An 11,918-nucleotide genomic window follows, 5' to 3' on the forward strand; every position below is an offset into this window, starting at 1 on the left:
CCAAGTCTGTCTGTTCAGTTTTGGAAGCTAAGTTCTCTGCTGCTTGCAAAGACTTTGGGCAGCACTGCCCCTCTGCTGGTGTCAGTGGTTGATTCTGACTCAGTGTTATGCATCATCTCCCACTGAGATCCCTAGTTAGAGCATGTCTGGTGAGCTCTTCATGCTAATCGGCAACCTGCTCAGAAAAGCGTGTCCAGCTGGGCACACCTGTGCCCACAACACCCAGATTCATTGGGAAAATATTGCTACTAAGGAACAAAGGTAGTAAAAGTAGAGTTCAGAAAATCCCTGTCTAATGGAGTTTTTTTGCTTTTAATTTTCTTACAAGAATGTGTACCAGGCATTTTTCTTTTTATTCTGAAGATTTCTTTATTTATGCTATCCTTTAAATTGGAGCCATTTTCAGGAATGATCTTTAAAAGTATCATAAATGTTAGTCTGCTCCTGATAAAATAGATTCCAAGAGAATTTCTGAATTATACAGTATGTATATGTACTACAGTACGCATATATGGGAGTAAATCCAGTGTCTGATTGGCTGAGAAAATTGGAAAAATTTCCACACTTTAGTTTCCAGTAAAATTGGCATTTGCGGACCTTTCAAAATGACACATCCCCTTGCAGACTGTGCAGTCACTTTTATTTCTGCATTATGGCAGCTGGTGCTCATGTCTGAGATAAAAGCACTTCAGTTTGCCTTTTCTGCTGTCATTGTCAGTATCGGCATTTGATGTTCTGTGCTGGATGCAAAGGTTCTTTCAATGTAGAGACTGCTTGCTACATAACAGTAATTTGTTAAGTTAATTTTACTGCTTCAAAACAATATTTTGACAGTTTATAAAGCTTCCAAGTGTTATTTTCAAGCAATTACTATAGTTATTTTAAAACATTTCAACTGGTAAAATTGTGATCTTTCAACTTCTAACTCTATTTTTCTGGGGTTTTATCAATATAATGCAAATAAATATTTGTAAAGATTTAACACATTAATTATTTTTCATTCTGCTAAGTCATATTTATTATATTTATATGTGTTGAATTCTACACAGCTAAACATAGTTTTAAAAAGACACAAATTTTAGGAAAGAACTTTTTTTTTTGTTACTAATACAATTTAACACCTTTTTAATACAGAAAGAAAGTTCAAATTGTGCCAGGATTTTAAACATGTGTTAGAGAACTTTCACATTTTTAAATACTTTTATCTTTGTATTTGTTGAACTTTAGACTAATAGCTGACATTTCATGCTGTATATCATTTGGCAGCATAGCTTGCGATGCTCTGCAAAGTAGTTTGATGCAAGAATATAGTGTTTCCTTGAAAACTCTATTGGCTCTCTAGATCATATTTACAAGATTTTTCTGACTTATGATCTGATCCTTAGTTATTTCTTACTGGAAAAGGTAATAGCTGACATCCCCTTCTCAATTTAATTTTTTTTACAAAAACTTTTATTGCATCTAAATATCTTTGACTATTTAGAAAGTAAGAAAGATGATCATACTAAAAATTATTCTAAAGACAGAGAATGTGTTGTGAATAATTTTGTTTTTTTGCACTCAAAAAATATTCTGTCACTACTCTATGCTTTTTGTTTATATATTCAGCCTTATAATGGAGTCCTAGTAGATGCTTCACAAACAATGAAAAAGGCCTGTAGTCAAAGAACAAGAATGAGACCACATGAGAATTGAAGTCTGTCACCATTTCTATCTCAAACTTATTTGATTTGAAGCTGATTTATTTCTGCAGTGGATTTTTATCTCTGAATTACCTTACATGATACAAGATGTTTCTTCCTCATGCTATTTTTTGTACTTAGAATTGCATATTATCCTGGCAAACAGAGTAATAAATGGCATTAGTGATTCATTCCACATTTCAGCAGACCTTTCCACACAGCCTAATTTCTTTCTTCTCAAAAAATAGAGGGCAGCTGCCTAAGCAGCAAGTGCCAGTGTCTACAACATCCGGAAGGAGCCTCTTGCTGCCAATGAAAACTGATGGGAAAATGGGAAGCAACACCTGCTGCCACCACTCTGCTTCTTTCTGTTTTCACTCTTCCTTTCATCCTCCAGTTCATCTGCTCAGGATAGCAGCAGTAGTAGCAACCTCTTATGCAATATAATAGAACAGGAATGTGTGTTCAGTACTTGCTACAGCAGAAAGCCGGATTTTCAAACCTCTCTATAGACCAAAACCACTGAACTGGTAACTCTAAAAACTACTTGTACTCCAAAGCCTTTGACTATTTATGTGATCTGTTACAACTTATTTTCACAGGGCAAAAGCAGGAAGTGGATTTATGAAAAAGTAGACTTTGAATGTTCTGGAGACATATCCACTACTAACAACAAATTCAATTTGTCAAATTTGTCAAAGACAGAGGAGCATTGGCCCTTTGATAGTGTTTGATGGAAGACAGACCTGAGACATCCAAAAAAGAGCAGAGATGAAGGAATTTAATCATAAATATTGGTCAGTATCTGTTCTAATTCAGCAGAAGGAACTCATCCGTGAATAAGAATTTATGAAAAGCACAATTAGGAGGACAGTAGGTGTGATGGGTTGCCAGGGCCTTGTCCTTTTTTTTTTCTCTTAGAGTAAAAAACAAAAATCAAGAAAAGCCTACAAACTGAGAACATCCAGAGTTCCCCTTAGAAGATTTTTTGTCAATAATATCTTGTGCTCGTATTCTGTAGGTATATTAATGCGTTTCTATATTCTTGAACTGTATTTAATCTAGAAATCATTTCACTTTGATATTTGATTTGCTCTAGTGAGTCCAGTTCTTGAGTTACTAAAACACTTTGATATGACAAACATAACTATATGATTTTTTTTTCTCTTCATCTAGTCCTAATTTTATGGGGAACTACATAGCAATGGAAACAGAAAAGCTGAAAAAGATAAGCTAATAAACAGGTAAAAAACCCAATTTTTCTCAAATGTAAGATGATATTATAAATAAATTATAAAAAAAATTCCAGTGGGGCATCTAGGATACTACAGTTTTTTTTGACAGTCTTGTGTGCTTTCATAACAAAATCCTTTCAAAAGAGAGGAGAAAACCACAAATAGAAAGAAGAGAGTATGTGTGAGGTTAAAGGTAGTTATGAAACTGGTGGTTGAGCTCAAATCTAACATTTTTCAAAATTGGAAGCAGAAAGCCAAATACAGACAGATAAATTCAAGAAGTAGAAAACTTTTCAAATTTATTCTTTAACAAGTATGTAATTAACATCCACAAATTTATCAAGTGTTCAGCATGAAAAGCGTGTATCTATTTTAATTTCAAAGGAGCTTTCTTTAATCTCCCACTAAAAAATCTCAGACTGAATTTGTGATAACAGTATTGCTTTATAGATTAAAGTAGCTTAATCAAATATAGAATAACTTTTACCTTTGAAACAATTTCCTTTGAAAATATGTTTAATTCTAAATCCCTTTACATTTCCTTGTGAAAACATGTTTCTGAGAAAGTTCTCACCTGCCTTTGCAAAAGGGTCTAAAGAAGAAAGAACCACTAAAGTGTTTAAAATGTTGGAAAAAAAAAAAAAAACTGAATGTACAGAGAGATGGGGGAACTATTTTTTTCATAAATTTTTGATACTTTTTGAACTGTTGCACCTGTTAACAGTGAAACTTTTTCAGTCTGGCAATACAATTCTTTTAAAAAAAGACTGAGAACAGACAATGGAGAAAAAAAGACAAACTATTAAGTGATTCACTAGTAGTGTAAATTATTAGGTGAAATTATTAAATGTTCATTAATCAATGAATAAAAACCCTTCCATATTTTGTGTTCTCAGACACTTAGAAGGTAACTTTGTCTTAAAAATTTTGCAACTACAACTTATGTTAATGATACATATGAGTAGATTTTGCAAACATTTTTAATATCACAGTAAATGCTTGAAATATGTGAATGAAAATAAGGCAACAAATAGGAATTACAGAATCTCATGGGGGATTTAATTTTCTGAGTACCCTTTGTACTTCATGACCTGTGAGAAAAAGGTGTTTTCTGAGAAACAGCTAGGTTAAGAGGGTACTTGGGACTGAATTCAGAAATTTGTTCATGCTGATTTGTACCATGATAACTATTTCTGAGCAAGCCAATGTGTCACATATTTTAAATCTTTGGTAGGGGAATAAATGAAGAAAAATAAGAAGACCTGACCTTTTTGGCTGTGGAGGAGAAATCCCTGAGTGTATCCCCAGCAGGACCTCCAAAAATGTGCAGTGCATCTCTGGCCTCCAGCAGTTTCAAATTTATTTCTGAAATACATCTGAGCATGGGTGCTGTGTGCTTGTCTGGTGCTCTGAGGTTTTGTTGCATGACGGGCTACTAACAACAGTTTGAGCTGTCTGGAATGGGATGTGACTGTCATTTCACAGTTCACTGTCTCTTCCCACACAAGTCACCCCTGTAGTCCACTGCTACTTAAACTCTGCAATTTATACCAACTACAAAGATACAGTTCATCAGAAATTATATCACTGATGATTGAAAATTAATGTAATGACATGCCTAATTAATACCATGTATTAAGCCACAAAAGTCCAGGTGTCAAGTTCTAAGGTTAAACATCACAAAGTCGAAATATCCTGTTTAAGTTTGATATCAGGAAAAGTTCCTTTACCCAGACAGTGTTTGGGCACTGGAGCAGGATCCCAATCCCCAGGAAAGTGGTCACAGCAACAAGCCTGACACAGTTCAAGAAGTGTTTGGACAATGCTCCCAGGCACATGGTGTTATTCTCTGGAGCAGGAATAGGAGCTGATGATCCTGATGGGTCCCTTCCAACTCAGATTATTCTATAATTCTATTTATTTAGTGGCTATTTATGATGATGTTACGTTTTTCTTTCTACGTGTCCTAGATTACAATATTAAGATACATTCTATTCCCATCTTCAAGAGCTGCTGGAACCAGGAAGGGCATTATTTTTTCTTTATCTCCTGTTAATGAGCCCATCAATGCCTTTCCACATGACTCAGAGATAACTCCAGGAGCCATTTCTGTTTAATGCACCCACCACATGACTCACAGAATGATAACAGCCCATTGTGAGATGCTGAGCCCAGGGGGGAGGAGCTAAGCATCCCTACCTGGATATAATCTGGGATTTGGGATGCAGCAGTCTTTCCATTGGATTCCCAGAGAATAGCTTTCTTTTTCACTGGATGTTCAGAGGAAGACTACACCCTTTCTACAGGATCACTGCTCCAACAGAACCACATCTGCCACTCCAGGAGGACTGCTGCCACCAATCCAACTGGACGGCTACCAACACCCTGACCAACAGGGTGTCAGGTTGTATTCTGACTTTCTCAGTGGTTTTTCTTTTGTATTATTGCATGTATTTTGGTTTTCTTTTCTCTTTTCCTAATAAATTGTGTTTCTGACTTGGACTCTCCCACTGGTTTTGCTTGCAAATGAGAACACTATATTACTTACCTACATGTTGAGAAAAAATGTACTTCTATTAATTAGATACTCAAGGGCGGAGATGAATTAGGGAATCAAGAGGTAAAAGGCATAAACTGCCACTATATGTGAGACATAGTTTCCTAAGTCTGAGTAAAGTTAGATCAATCACTATGTCTGAACAAAACCCTATCAACATTACCAGAGTGAAATACAATAAACCTCAGCTGCAAATTTGTATCTACACATGAGGTTCTGTGACCTGATTTCGCAGCAGGGGCTGGTGTGTATGTCCAACAGATCATTTGAACCAGCTGAGCTTCAGACACACAGCAGCGCTGGAAGGAAGTGTTGTGTGATAGGGTGGGAGAGTCCCTGTTCAAGGAGATGCAGTACATATTTGCTGATCTGATCAGCTGTCTAGAAATTTTGCTGCTTGCCAGAAAGCTTGAACCCAGGACATAGTGGGGAGGCTGTCAAAACTCATCTGGCCTTTAATGCTGTGATATTCTTCCATATGGGCACCAGCAATAATACCAGGGAAGACCTGGAACATATCAGGATAGGGACTCTAGGGACAAGGACCAAGGGTGGTTTCCCACTTGAGCCTAATGTAGCAGGTAAAGGGCTTGAGGAGGAGTAGGCTCATCCTGTGTGTCAACATCTACTTGTAAAGTTCATATGTTCATGTCAACAAAAGATATTTGTGTTTTGCTATCATGCTGTTGAATACTGACAAGTGCTAGGAAGAGACCTAGGATTCAACTGTTAAAGTAGGGGAATTTTAACAAGGAACAAAACAGGAGGAGGAGGAGGAAGAGGAAGATGCAAAATCAACTAAGGAAGTGGTGGACTGAGTTAGCAAAGAAAGGGTTTAGGGTACTGTGGGCAAGAGTGACTTCCTGTTCAACAAGAGTGCTGCACATCGTGCTCTCACCAGAGCTGCTAACTTCAGGCATGGAAAGTTCATTCCTTTTTTAATTTTCCTAAAGAAATGGAAGTTCAGAATCCTCTAGGGTCTTGTAAGGGGGTTTAGTGTTTTAATTATTTTTGTTGTGGTGGATCTTTTTAATGTTTTGAGGACTGCTTTGTTCTTGAGGCCATAAAGTACTGGGTATGCATATGTGAAAAAAAATGTTATCATGAGAAATAAGAATAACTCCTCACTGCTTTTAATCTCTAAATATTTTACTTCTATGAACTGAACAGTTTAGCTAAGAAAGCTCAAGCAAGCTGATCTTGAATCTGCATTACAGAATGATAAGTCATTGGAAAATATTTCTGTCAACCTTAGATTATATGAATCAAACCAAAATACCAATATATGAAATCATAAATAAGTTGTGATTTTTTTTTTTTTTAGAAGAGTTAAGTAAGAACTCAGTCAACTTCAGCACTGGTATGTTACCTTGACATATTCACAAGCAGATTGTGACCGTCAAAATTTCACATGTTACTCAAAAATTATTCATAAATTCCACCAAAGTCCATAGACAAGCTGATTAAAATTCTGGCTCAACTTGTACTGTACTTTTCTTTGGAATGTTTTAATGGTTTTTTTCCTTCTCTGCAGAGGTGGACTACTGACTGACTTTAATGAAAATTCTGTGAAAAACCTGCCCATACAGATTTACTTCTGGGAAACAGATTTTTGTTAGACATATATTTGATTTCTTTATTCTCTGGAATTTTATTGTGAAATGCAATAGAATCTGGGTCTTAATTTCTGAATATTACAGGTGAATATGCAGTCAGAATTTGCTGTTCAATAAAGGCATGAACTATTTTCATAAAGGTGCCTAAGAAATACTTGTTGAAACACTCTCTGTGTTCAGCAAGTGCTATATTAATGGGAAAGGTTCACAGAAGTATTGTGAAATGACAATTTTCTTTTTAATGTAAAAGCATTTCTTGATGAAAATATTTTCTGTTTCTTATTAAAGTTTACCATATGTCTACTCTAAAGTCACAGGGTAATACACAGATTTTCAATTTAGTCTTCAATGACCAGCTTAGGTACTTGTAGCACTTTCATTTATGAATCCTGTTGTTCACTGATGTGCTACTTAATTTTATGAGCAGTGGAGCATTTTTACAATTTCCCTGTCTGGCCTCGTGTTCTCCATTTTTTGTCCTCCCTCTGGATGTTGCAGGTGTTTTACATTTCATTTTCTGTAGTAACATCTGTCTTCTAACTTGCCATATATATATTTTTTTTTTTTTTGGACCCTAAGAAACCTCCACCATTTATCTCTAACATTAAATTCCTCAGTAAGAGCCATGAGCATTGACTAACTCCTGGTATCTTGGTTCATCTGTGAGAGCTAATTAGGGAAGGCATAGTCAGGCAACAGAATCACAGAATCAAGGAACCACAGAATGGTTTGTTTCAAATGAACTTTAAAGTTTATTATCAGTGTCCCTTGCAGTGGGCAGGAACCCCTTCTATGAAATCAGCTTGCTCGAAGCCCTGCTCAGCATGACTTTGAACATTTTCAGCATGTGACATTCACAGCTTCTCTGGGCAACCTTTTCGTGTGCCTCACCACTTTTTTTACAAAATACATTTACATTTTAATTCTTTCTATGCATGTCATGAATATTGTGGGAAATTCTGACTATACCGACCAAAACTTTGCAGCACTGACTCAGAATTTGGCATTTCTAGGCTGAACATCCTGTAAATTTTGTGGGACTATGCATAGTTTTTATCCAGAAAAAAAGAGCAAAAGGAACAAAAGAGGTAGAAATAAATATGCTAGTAAATTATCTGCAGTAAAAGAAAATAGTTTAAAATCATATGCCAAATAAAATGGAATAGACTCTGTAGCTTAACTGGTAGAATATTCTTCTGGAAGAGGAGTTACTTCTGGTTCTTGAGTTTTGACTTATTGGTCTATGGTGTTTTAGATATTCATTATAGAAATTCAGCCACAGAATTAGAGAAATTCTAGACAGTATCTTTTAAGACAGGTGCTTCTCATCATTCTATGGCTCAATAAAAGGGAAAGTTCCTATGACAGCTCTCTTGTAAGTCATTACTTCTTTTGTTCTGTGACTTTTAAATACATCTGGGTAAGTGTAAGTCCAGAATTGTTAATTTCCAAAGGTATCAATCTTTATCAACCTGCAAGTGTCATATTCTGTCTCTATTGCCTGGTTCATTCTTAGTAGTGTTGCCAAGAGACAAGAATTTAGCAAAAATTGTCATCTTCAAGATGATTGTGCCTTCGACACTGGGATGAAAGATAAGGAATTACTCCATCTACAATTCAAAGGAGGAATTGAAAGGGAGAATGGCATTAAACTGTGATTCATACATATTGTTCATCCATTGTACTCAAACTGTGTTCATAAATGTTCAAGCCAATCTAAGTTTGGCAATAACCTGTGAGACTTTCCTTGTAATACTCTTTCATCTTCTGACTGTTTTCTGTTCTATGTTCTAACATTTAGTTTTTCTAGTTTGTAAACCTACAGTGGCTCTCTCATCCAACAATTAGTCTCTCTTCTCCTCAAGCTTTTTTAAATTCCCAGGATAAACAAAGTCCTTTGCAAAGCAGAAGGAGGTCTGCTATTCTCTGTACTAAATTATACCATCTTTTTCTTTAGATCCCAAACTTTTGTTTGGCGGCTGAACTTCTGGTATTGGAAGAAACTGTGAAGCGATGTCTCATATGCTTTGATTCTACCACTTAAAAGCTTTAGACTAATAACTTTGCTTTTATCTCTTTCTCTACAGTTGTCTTCACTGTCTTAGAAACTTCTAGTACAGCAGCGTGTCTGTGACATTCCAGACCACAACACCAGGCAAATGTCTGACCAGTTTTGGTGGTGCGTCCCTCCCCTCCCAGGTAACAATGTCATTTAAGAGATGCTCATTAGGCCTCAGCCTTGATGAATGGCACCTGGACTGAGATCCTCCTGAGCTTTTCAGAAGTACTGTCTGCTCCCAGGAGCCTGAGTTGTCTAATGAGCTCCTGATTTGTTTCAAGGAACAGCCTTGGAGACTTATTTTTTTGCCTGAATGTCAATCCATGTAGAATAGCATTTTTGTTATCAAATTTTCAAAGAAACTCACCCACATGTGTTGCAGCCAGAGTGAAAAATTATTATGACTATAAGCCACTTTCTTGCAGCCCTATAAACAGTGCTCCAAAATGAGACCCTTTGAGTTCTCCTGGCCCACAGCAGCTGTGACCAGCTGTGAGTGGGGCCTCTCAGAGCCAGAGAAGTCTCACATCTGCACTGCTCAGAGGATGCTGAATGTCTATGAATCCTGGGCTGGTACCTCCACTCCTTTGCCTGTTGAGAAGAGGCAGGGGCATCTGAAGCATTTCACTGAATTCAAGGAGAATTTCTCCCAGGTACTTTGTACAAACACTTTGTGCGCATGTGAGTGTGAAGATGATGTATCATGTGTACTAGGAATGCTGCTCTCCTAGGTTCTTAACTAGTTTGGATTTGGAAGTAAGTTAGGCCTATAAGTAAGTTACTGTTGTGGTAAATTCTGTATTACTCCTTTGTTTAGCTTAAGTTATGAGTTAAGTTAAATGCTGTTGAGTTTAAGTCCATTATCCTTAAGATAAGTGCTGTTATCCATTAAGTCCAACTTATCCTTAAGATAAATGCTGTTGGGCCTTTAGGCTGTGTTTATTTTATCCTTACCTTTCCTATGCTTTTGTCTCCCTGCCCTCCTAGCCTATATATAGATAGTTTTTTGCTTTGTTTTCATTTGGATTGACTGATTCTGGAATTTGCTTTTCCTCATTGTACTTTAGCCATCTGGTAAGTAGTAAAATGAACCTTGTAAAGGAATTTTGTTGTGCTGCCACTTTTATAGCAAACATTTTATTCCTCATACCTTTGCTGGTGAAGCGACCTTAAAATGCTCATTCACAATACCAGTATAGGGATAACAAGAAATCATAGAAAAAGGAAATATATTTTAATTTTTTTTTTTAATTAATAAAATAATCCTGGGGTCTAATTGGTTTTGTCACACATCTAAAGATGAAAAATTTAAATCTCAAAAGACTGAAAGGCATTAAATAAACTAAATTACTAATTAATGTATGTTTTGTAATGGATCTGGCTTTTTTTTTTTTTTGTTACCATCTTACCTTATTGATTGTATTGTTTAATTTTTTAAAAAATACATTTTTAAGAAAATCTCCATAATATTAAAGTCAAAATTTGTAAAAATTGGGGGAAAAAAATCCAAAATCCATTAAAATTGACTACAGTGGCAACCCCTTAAATCTGATTTCTAAACCTATAAATTTCTTGAAAGTATGTGAAAGTGATTTTCATTCCTATTTATATATGTGTTTATAAATTATAGTTGTTGGTACATAAAATAATAATTTAACAAGAGATTTTTTTTTAAAATTGCTTGATGCAATTTAAATACTTATATAACCACATACTCCTAAGATGTTTAGTTTGTCATGTTTAAAAATAACTGCTAGGTAAATCTGAGAACTCTAAAACTTTTAAAGTATAAAAAAATTAACATATTAAAGACAAACAAAACCACTCAAAATTTTTCTTAATTTGAAAATACATACATTTTTGCTCTTTTTAAGTTATTGATTTTTTTCTCTCACTTCCCTAAGTTAAAATACCTTTTCATATTTAGATATTAATAAAACATTTATCTGATTTTATTTAGACAGACATGAATTGCAATAAGCTATACATCCTGGAATTAAACCTTTAGCTTGTGTTCATTGGTCCCTAACAAAAACCTGTCAGGCTGGGATTAATTTGAACTGATGTTATCTGTCTACACCCTGGGCACTTCACAGCTTCAGGGGCTCCTCTAAGAGTTGTCGTGTGGCAAAACTCATCTTGTGAAAATTAATTAATCCTAGATGTTGGAAGTGTATTTACCTTAGTGAGCTGGCTTTGTCTTTAGCCCTACAAAGAATTTAAGCTTGTTTAGACCAAAAATTAAAGAGAAAAAAAAAATGATCAAAAGTAATATCTAGAAATTGCAGCAACACCTAAGATATGCACAATTAAATGTGGGAGGGGATCATTATTATTATTATTTTATTTAACAAATTTAATAACAATGAGATGTGGAATGTATTTTAATTTTCTAAGTGCTCTAATGTTCCAATCAGTGATTAAAAGTGCATTAATTTCTTCTGAGGAAAAGACTTTGATGGACTCACTAACCCCACACTTCCCTGAGAAAATCCCATTTTTCTTAGCAACTCTCTAGAGGAAGATTTTAAATGCTTCATCTGGAGTCAAATTACTTCCCATAGATCTCAGAATATTTTCAATTGTGATTGCCTTGAGAGGATGGGTTAATATCTTCAGAGATGATTGTCTGATCCTGTATAAGTTTCTGTAATAGTATTTTATGAAGTTAGATTGTTCTGAATAGTTTTTTTTTGTTTGATTTGGTTTGGGCTTGTCTTTCAGTCTTTCTTTTCAATGATATTCAGATATCTCTTTTTCAGTTTAATA

This window comes from Zonotrichia albicollis, chromosome 2, assembly GCF_047830755.1.
Source record: "Zonotrichia albicollis isolate bZonAlb1 chromosome 2, bZonAlb1.hap1, whole genome shotgun sequence".
Classification (NCBI taxonomy): domain Eukaryota; kingdom Metazoa; phylum Chordata; class Aves; order Passeriformes; family Passerellidae; genus Zonotrichia; species Zonotrichia albicollis.